We start from the raw sequence: 10,669 nt of genomic DNA on the forward strand, positions 1-10,669 counted from the left end.
CTCTGCAGGAAACAAGAATAGTTTCTCTCATTAAATAAACACATGATCCCATCATGATGATATATTTGGATCCAAGACATTGAGCTGAATTTTACCATGTTTCTGTCAAATTATTCTCAATAATACACAATCTTTCTTTGGTGTAAGAAAAACCAATTGAAAGATACTGGCCACAGAAGTCAAATGTTAACTGTGCCTTCCATTCATTCTGCACTGAGATGAGAGCAAACTACAAAAGGAGGTATGGGCTTTATGCTAGAGTTAATTCAGGAAGAGCAAATTCTCCTTTGCCTAATGGAACATAAATCACATAGACTAAGAGCAAGACTGGGGACCTAAATAATAAAAAAATATCTCTTTGTGTTCTGACATTGTGATAGATTTAACCTCATGTACCTAGATACAGACAGACATAACAACATCTATAGTCTGGTTTCCAGTTTGTATCTCTTCTTCTTTACATTCTGGTCCCTCTAATGTGTCAACCTGTAACAGTGGAAAAACAGTGAGAATGCATGGGTGATCTTAGTGATGATACAAAAAATCCAGACAAGGGGGTTGGATGTAGGATGGTGGGAAGTCCAATGAGTTGGTTAGAATTATATTCATAACAAAGTATAAGCTTCTCCGTATATAAGTTAACCGGAAAATAGATTTTGTGCTCTTTATCTACTGTGATTCCTGTCACATTGTAGGCAATAATGTTTATAGAATACATGAACCTATTAGTCTCATTCAACTACCAATCTCTACCTAAAGCTCATATTCGGCAAAACCTTTTCTTAAACTAGCTGTCTTTGGTAGAGTTCTTCCTGTATACAAAGGTAGGAGAATTTAATAAATACAATAATTGCAACTGGCCTCCAGGTCATCTCCCAATACCCTAAAGGTTGATTTGACATAGGAGTATTATAGAGCTATCTTAAAAACAAATGTAAACCATCAAATCTCATTTTCTCTCCAGACAATAATTTCCCTGCACTGTCTAAATATGCTATAATTTACTATCTTCTCTTTTTTTTCTCCCACTTTTACCAGTCCTATAAAAATTATAACCAGTTGATACTTTATCACCACACCCATAATATTAAAAAGAATAAAGAAATACTCAAATAGTGAGTAATTCCCAAACATTGAAACTCTCTAGGTAATATCCTAATTACATAATTTTTAAAGTTCAATTCACCAGAGAAGCTCATATGAACTGGGGGGGGATACTGAAGTACTGTGATTTTACTTCATTTTGGAAAAGAAAATGAAAATGATTGGGGCAAAGAAAAAGACACACGATGTGTACTGATATTGTTACCATAATAACAATTCAAACTTTTTGATATTGTGTGGCTAATTCAATCTATTCTTTTTTTATTTAACCAACTTTATTATATACATGATTGTATTTGGGTTTCAGTCATGTAGAGAACACCACCCATCACCAGTGCAACATTCCCATCACCAATGTCCCAAATCTCCCTCCTCCCCACCCAACCCCTGCCTGTACTCTAGACAGGCTGTCTATTTTCCTCGTACATTCTCATTATTAGGATAGTTCAAAACATAGTTATTTCTTTAACTAAACTCACCCCTGTTTGCGGTGAGCTTCATGAGGTGAGCTGTAACTTCCAGCTCTTTTCTCTTTTGTGTCTGAAAATTATTATTGCAAAAATATCTTTCATTTTTCTTAAAACCCACAGATGAGTGAGACCACTCTGCATCTTTCTCTCTCTCTCTCTCTCTCTCTCTCTCTCTGACTTATTTCACTCAGCATAATAGATTCCATGTACATCCATGTATAGGAAAATTTTCATGACTTCATCTCTCCTGACAGCTGCATAATATTCCATTGTGTATATGTACCACAGTTTCTTTAGCCATTCATCTGTTGAAGGGTATCTTGGCTGTTTCCAGAGACTTGCTATGGTAAATAGTGCTGCAATGAATATAGGTGTAAGGAAGGGATTTTTGAATTGTATTTTTGTGTTCCTAGGGTATATTTCTCGGAGTGGTATAGCTGGGTCGTATGGGAGCTCGATTTCCAGTTTTTGGAGGAATCTCCATATTGCTTTCCATAAAGGTTGAACTAGACAACTAGACGGCATTCCCACCAGCAGTGGATAAGAGTTCCTTTCTCTCCATATCCCCAATAACACTGCTTGTTCTCATTCTTTGTGATGTGTGCCAATCTCTGGGGTGTGAGGTGGTACCTCATAGTTGTTTTGATGGTGGCAGGCTACAAAATTAACACACAAAAGTCAATGGCCTTTCTATATACTAATAGTAATAATTAAATCTATTCTACACATAATTAAGCTTGAGACTCAGTATTATTAAGTGGGTTGAAACTGTGTAGCTCCTGCATTTCATAAGCACCAAACCAGATTAAAGTCATTAGATCATAAATAAAATGCCATGCTCTTACTGTACAATTGTAAAAAAAACATAAATTATGAAATAATAAAAGAGCTTTTAATCTTTTCAAAGATCAGTATGTCTGCTGAGTAATGTCTGCTGAGTATGTATTGTTTAAAACCATAGTTTTACATCTGGGTGTTTTATATTGAACACATAGAGATGTGTCTATAGGACCAAGAATCAAGTATTTAACAATATCATAAACACTGATAAATGTTAATAAGCATATGTGGGGCAGAAAAGGGAGTCAAAAAAGAGTACTTAGATGTATGGTATTAGCATTTCTTTTGAAGAACTGTGAAAATTGGGGTAGAAAAATGAAGAATAAACTGCATAGTCTTAGAATTATCAAAGGACTTCCTTAACTAGATTTTATTTAGAGGTTTAGGGAAAATTTGCGCAGAGGGTATGGAGATTTGCCATAATACCCCGACTACCTCACATTATAAATATCTCTCATTATCAAAAATCACAACAATCATTTGTAGCATCTTATGAACCAATGGGACAAACTTTATCAGAATCCATAATTTACATTAAAGTTTATGCTCAGTAATATACATTCTATGGGTTTGTACACTTGCATAATGATGCCCATCTACTATCTCAGTATAATTTAAAATAATTTCCATCCTTAAAAATCTGTGTCCTCAAAAGGCTGACTATACATTTTTTTAGTGTACATATACATTCTCTAGGATAAGACATGTTAAATGACATAAGTGTAACTTAAAAAAGTTCTGAAACATGAATCACACCAAGCATCCTTTCAGACCACAATGACATAGAGATTGATTATAAAAAGATGTGGAGAAACTCACACCTGGAGACTGAAAAAATGCTGCATAACAACATCTGGATCAAAGAGGAAATCAAAGGAGAAATTACAAGATTGCTTGAGACTAATGATAATGAAGAAACAAGTTACCAAAAATTATTCAACACAACAAAAGCAGTAATTAGGGGGAAACTCATATAGATACAGGCTTATATAAGGAAGTAAAAAGAAGAAAATCAAGAACCTAAAGGTACACCTTAAATTCCTGGACAACCAAAATGAAAAACCCAAACACATGTAGAAGAAAATAAATAATAAAAACTAGAGCAGAAATCAATGATATAGAAACAAAGACAACAATACAAAAATTAGTGAAACCAGGAGCTTTTTTAAAGAATAAATGAATAGACACAATATTGGCAAGACTCAGAAGAAAAAAGGGAAATGTTCAAATGGATTGGATCAGAAATGAATGGAGAAATTGTAACAGAACCCCCACAAATTCAAGGCATCATGAGAACTTACTATAAACAATTATACTGTTTTAAACTAGAAAAAATAAAGAGATTTCTGAAAACATATAATATCCCAAGGCTGAATGAGGAGGAAGAAGATATCCTAAATAGGTCAATCACCAAGCCAGGAAATTGAAGTAGTAACGAAGCATCTCCCAAATAGTCCAGGACTAGATGGATTTCTGGAGGAGTTTATCAAAAAATTTAGAAAACAATTACTATCACTGATTCTTAAACTCTTCCAAAATATTAAAGAGACAGGACCCTCCCTAAAAACTTCTATGAAACTAATATTATGGTTATTTCAAAAGCACACAGAGATATTGCCAAGAAAGAAAACTACAGACCTCACTGATGAACAGTGATGCAAAAATCTTCAACAGAATCTTAGCAAACCAAACTCAAGAACATATCAAAAAATTTTAAGTCATTATTAAGTGGTTATCATACCCACAATGTAAGGACAGTTCAATATATGCCAATCAACATCATACTCCACATCAAAAAAGGAAAGATAAACACTACATTATCATATCAGTTCAAAGATAACATTTGATAATAAACAAGATCCAGTTATGATTAAAATGCACAGAAAAATAGGTGTAGATGAAACCTTCCTCAAAATATAAACAGTTCTCTATAAAAAGCCCACAGCCAGCATTATTCTTAATGTTGAAAAACTGAAAGAATTCCCACTGAGGTAAGATACACTACAAGGATGTCCATTTTCTTCACTCTTATTCAGCTTGGTACTAGAAGTCTTAACAACAGCATTCAGGCAAAACAAGAAATCAAGGGGACCCAAGATGGAAAGGAAGAAGCCAAGCTATCTCTATGTGCAGATAACATGATGGACATTTAAAACCATAAAGAGTCCACACCAAAAAGAAACAATAAATCAATATACCAAAAGGTACAGCTATAAAGTCAATTCACAAAAATTGGCTGCATTTGTGTATACAAATAATGACTCAGAGGAAAGAAATCATTCCAGATAGAATCTACCCCCATTTAAAATAGTGTCGAAAAAGCATCAGATACCTAGGAATCTACTTAATAAAAAAATTAAAAGACCTCTACCATAAAACATCAAAACACTTATGAAATTGAAGACAACAAAAGGAAATGGAAAATCTTTCCATGTTCATGGATCAAAGGAATATAAGTTTTATAAATGACAATCATATCTACAGTAATCTACTATGCAGATTCAATGCAATTCCTACTCAACTTCAGACAACATTTTCAAGGACTTAGAACAGTCAATTACAAAGTTTAATTGGGACCATAAAATAGCCAAATAGCCAAAATATAGCCAAAACCATATTGAAAAACAAGAAACTGGAAGGTATCTCATTACTTAACGTAAAGACATACTACAAAGCCATAGTGATCAAAACAGTATGGTGTTGGAACAAAGAAAAATTTCAGACCAATGGGTCATAAGAGAATATCCAGTTACAAATCCTAAGTATATACTAATCTGATCTTTGACAAGGGAACCAGAACATGAAATGGAATAAAGATAGCTTCTGCAACAAATAGTATTGGGTCAATTGAATAACCAAATGTAAGAAATTAGAGTTGGATTCATATCTCCCACCATACACAAAAGTCCATTCAAAGAGTAATAAAAGACCTTTATATCAATCCTTAATCCATAAAGTACACAGAGGAAACATAGGAAGAATACTCCAAGATCTAGACCTCAAAATTATCTTCAATAATCTGATGCCAATGGCAAGGATTATAACATTAAATCTGAATAAATAAGACTACATCAAACTAAAAAGATTCTGTATGGCAAAAGAAACATGTTCTAAAACTAAAAGACCGATGAAAAAGATTAATTATAAAGTCTTTAAATGGTAAGATGATGGTGAGATGGAGGGAGGGTGAGGCCTTTTTCTGCCAGCCTGAGCCACACGCCTACAATCCCCTTCAGCCTGCGGTTGCAGAGTGGCAGTGAGGGAACAATCCATAGGCAGTCAGGTTTCAGGAGACATCAACTTTATTCAGGCTCCAGCCACCATGTGTGGCTCCTAAGCTTTAAACCTTTTAAGCAAACTCCTGCATTCAAACCTGTCTCTCTCTCAGCCACCTCTCTTGATGACAAACTTTCTTGCTAAAAACCTACCTTCTACCTCTCACTCAATCTTCCCCAATATATCTCTGCTTTGTCCCTGAGGAAACCCCCCCTTATGCCTTTCTAGGTCAGCAAAACAGGAAGCCAAAGGCCCCTCTCAGATGTGGGCAGGTCTGCCTCTAAAGGTGAGCAAAATAGGACATTGGGGAGGCAAGAAAAAAAGACAACTGAGTAAGAGAAAACATTTTCACTCAATTCATCAGCTAAAGGGTTGATATCTAGGACATACTACTCAAAAATGGTTAACCTGACAAAACCTAAAAATTTCACAAAAAGTTATGAAAAGAAAGTGTCATATTTTCTGGTATATAAAACAACTGGAAGTATAAGACGACTCAGTACTTTTCCTGTTAAAATATAGGGTTTAACACAAATGTCTTTTATTTTTCTCAAAACTCATAAATGAGTGAGACCATTCTGTGTTTATCTCTCTCCCTCTGACTTATTTCACTCAGCATAATAGATTCCATATACATCCATGTATCGGAAAATTTCATGACTTCATTTCTTCAGACGGCTGCAAATTATTCCATTCTATATACTTACCAGTTTCTTTAGCCATTCATCTATTGAGGGGCATCTAGGCTGTTTCCAGAGTCTGGCTATTGTAAACAGCTTTGCAATGAATATAGATGTGAGGAAGGGATGTTTGTATTGTATTTTTGTGTTTCTAGGGTATATCCCTAGGAGTGGTATAGATGAAACGTATGGGAGCTCAACTTCCAGCTTTTGAAGAATCTCCATATCACTTTCCATAAAGGTTGGACTAAAAGGCATTCCCACCAGCAGTGAATAAGAGTTCCTTTCTCTTCATATCTTCACCAGCACTGCTTGTTCTCATTCTTTGTGATGTGTGCCAATCTCTGTAGTGTGAGATGGTACCTCATAGTTGTTTTGATTTGCATCTCCCTGATGATTAGTGAAGTGGAGCATTTTTTCATGTGCTTTTAAGCCATTTGTAGTTCTTTTTTTGTCAAAGTGTCTGTTTATTTATTCTCCCCATTTTTTGATGGAGTTAGATGATTTTTTCTTGTAAAGTTCTGTCAGTGCCTTGTATATTTTGGTTATTAGCCCCTTATCCGATGGGTATTGGGTGAATAGTTTCTCCCACTCAGTGGGTGGCTTTTGTATTCTGGGCACTATTTCTTTTGAGGTGCAGAAGCTTCTCGCTTAATATAATCCCATCTGTTTATTTCTGCTTTCACTTGTTTGGAGAGTGCTATTTCCCTTAAAGATGCCTTTAGTCTCAATGTCATGGAGCTTTTCACCTACATGTTGTTCTATATACTTTATGGTTTCATGTCTGATATCTAGGTCTTATATCCATTTGTATTTTACCTTTGTACATGGTGTTAGCTGGAGGTCTAAGTTCACTTTTTTGCAAGTTGCTAGCCAGTGGTGACTTATATGTGTAATGATTCTCAGAGATAAAATAGAGGGGGGCTGGAAGGTCCAGCTTATGTCATGAAGCTCACCACAGAGAGTGATGGGTGCAGTCACAGAATTAATTACACTGAGAACCTTCCTAACAAAATGTGACTGAATGAGGGAAGTAGAAAGCCTGTCTAGAATACAGGCTGGTGTGGGGTGGGGAGGAGGGACACTTGGGACATTGGTGATGGGAATGTTTAAAAAAAAAAAAAGAATGTAATACCCCATTAATATCTAGAATATTATGCTGGGACAGATGTATTGCTTTTTTAACTTAAATTGATGACCTATAAGATATTAAAAATCAACATTAATTATAAAAGTTAATGTCTCAATAAAAATATATAGGGTTTGAGCACCGAAAAGCTGCTATATCAGCAATGACACCCAGAGGCTAAATGAATGCAGTGCTAGGTAACTCAGTTCCTCTCTACACCCCAAAAGATGAATCAGGACACACAGAGGACTGAGTGATGGCTCCTGGAAGCTACATGGTATGCGGTGGTAAGAGGGGGCCTGATCACTCATCCCTGAAACTGGAGTAAGTTTCAGCATGCTCTATACTGGTGTATAAGACAAACCCCAACTTTAAGAAGTTTTTCATTGGTTAAAAAGTCGCCTCATACCCTGGAAAATACCGTAGCTTTTCTGAGGAAGACCAACATATTGTCAAAAGGCACAAGAAAAAAAAAGTAATCTCTTACTATTGTATTAGTATGCTGTAGAATTCCATCAATATTTTAAATTGCATTTCTCTGATAGCATATGATAGAGAACATCTTTTCTTATATTAAGTGAACATGTTTATTCATTTATATATTTACATATGAATATATTTCTATGTAACATATACATATATATTTATATACATTATAGTATGTGTTATTATATTATAATTTATTCATATAATATATTATATATGTCTTTGTTAGTGTAATTATTCGTCTTTTAATACATTTTAAATAATATTGTTCTTCCATCTTGTTGATCATCTAATTTCTTTTGCTTCTAATGACTATTTTTATATAATATCTTATTCAATGTATCTTTTGCAAATATTTTCTCCTAATTTGTATCTTCTCATTTCAGATCATAGATTACAAATATAATGAGTGCAGATAATTACCTTTTGCCTTCATGAATTAAACTTTTGATGTTGTATATCAAAATCAAAATCAGGGGCTGGAGCACTGGTGCAGCGGCAAGTTGTTTGCCTTGCATGCAGCTGACCTAGGAAGAACCATGGTTCGATCTCCTGGTGTCTCATATGGTTCCCAAGTCAGGAATCATTTCTGAGCACCTACCCAAGAGTAACTCCTGAGCATTACTGGTGTGACCCACCCTCCCCCAAATCAAAATTTTCTGAAATTTCTCCTACATTATCTTCTTAGAATTGATTATTTTTGTTTTACATTTAGGTCTGGTCTGTTTTAAGTTCATTTTCAAAGATATTAAGTTCTATATCTAGTCTTCTATATTTTTATAAGTGGTTGTCTAGTTGTTCTAATGTCACTTGTAAGGTACTATATATTTCCCATTATATTGCTATAGAATTTTGGGTTCTTTATTCTTATACACAGGTTTGATCATCTATTCTTTAATTATTATTTCTAAATAAGTGAAATTATAGCACTGGAGATGATGCAATGGAAAGAAAAATAAAATGATATGGCATAGATAAGGAATGATGGATTGGATTTATATAATGAATATTGGATATCAAAGATAAAGAAGTTGTCTCTTGGGGCCGGTGAGGTGGCGCTAGAGGTAAGGTGTCTGCCTTGCAAGTGTTAGCCAAGGAAACACTGCGGTTCAATCCCCCAGCGTCCCATATGGTCCCCCCAAACCAGGGGCGATTTCTGAGAGCTTAACTAGGAGTAAACCCTGAGCATCAAACAGGTGTGCTCCCCCCCCAAAAAAAAAACAAAAATAAAAAACAAACAAACAAACAAAAAAGAAGTTGTCTCTCTTGATTCTCTTGAATACAGTAGATGAGGAACATTATTTTATTGACTATTAGAAGAGTAACACAGGAGTATAGTAAATTGGTCAACGATTAAGCAGTGGGAACATAGAATTGTATTTTTCCATGAAAATGTGATAGCAAAGGGGGTGTTAAGTCATTAAGACAATCTCTTTAAATTGATTGCTCTACAAATTTAGTGTAATATATATCAGAATTACCAAGTTCATTAGAATAGAAAAGGAGTTATGGGCCTGAGAGAGTACTTGCCTTGCTCATGATTCACCCTGTTTTCTTTCTCAGCCCTATCATACCACCCTAAACCCTGCCAGGAGAATCATAGAGCCAGTAACAATCCTTGAGTGCCACAAGATATGACCCCAACACCCCCCCCCATAAAAAGGAGTTGACAATTGAAAAGAGGATGAAAGTACTAGAAATAACAAGACATTAAAGAAAGTGTGGCTATAACTGACTGACAGAATCACAAGCCCCATTGAACTAATCTTGACTTTAAAGTGAACTGAGAGAACGTAAATTTTCCCAAGACGAGTTTAGTTATTCGGTGTAGGTATAAAGTAGGCAGCTTAAATGCTATTATACCACTTACAAGCTGAGAGATCCTGGAACACTTACTTATCTTCTTCAAGCTTCTATTTTCTGATTTGTTTTTACAGGTGTGTTGTAAAACTCAAATGAGATAATATATGTATACTGTGGTGATTAAGAGCTCAAACATTGGAATTAACTCAAACACTGATTGGGTTTAAATACTCACTCTGAGTTAGTAACAGAAAGAGGGACTTGGGAAATGAGGGCATATGCAAAGTAATGTTTATAATTATAAGTCATGGAGACTAACATAGGTAAGCAGGAAAGTGAGAATATGAAACAGGATTAGGGAGGATAAGTAAAGGAAATGAAATGATAAGATCAAGAAGGATAAATTTAAAAAGTGAAAGCTAATTTAATGGTTGAATTTTCACATTTTGTTTTATATTTGGGTTATCATCTGGAAAGATAGGAGAAAGTAAGTAAAAATAGTAAATTGGAGATTTTTAACAGGACCTTGAAAACGATGTGGGATTGAAGGGGAAAAGATTAATAAAGGAAGTGAAAAAGCTCAAAATCTAAGATATTCTGTTAATATTATAATTATTATGAAGCATAATGTAGAATAATGATCCAGAAAATGGCATTAAAACAAAATACAATATTCAGAAATGAAAAAATTCTGTAATGTCTGCAACAAGAACAAAAGTGTGGATAACTCAATGACAGGAACTTCAAAGGTAGAAGGGTTCATAGAAGAAAGAGAAAAAGAAGTAAAAATGATACCAGTTTACTTCAAAGCCTAGTTGTAGAAGAGGAATAAGGTTGGAAAGGGAAACTCACTTGATAGAACACAGAGCAGATTCAAACCA

The sequence above is a fragment of the Suncus etruscus genome, chromosome 2, assembly GCF_024139225.1.
Source record: "Suncus etruscus isolate mSunEtr1 chromosome 2, mSunEtr1.pri.cur, whole genome shotgun sequence".
In the NCBI taxonomy this organism is placed as follows: domain Eukaryota; kingdom Metazoa; phylum Chordata; class Mammalia; order Eulipotyphla; family Soricidae; genus Suncus; species Suncus etruscus.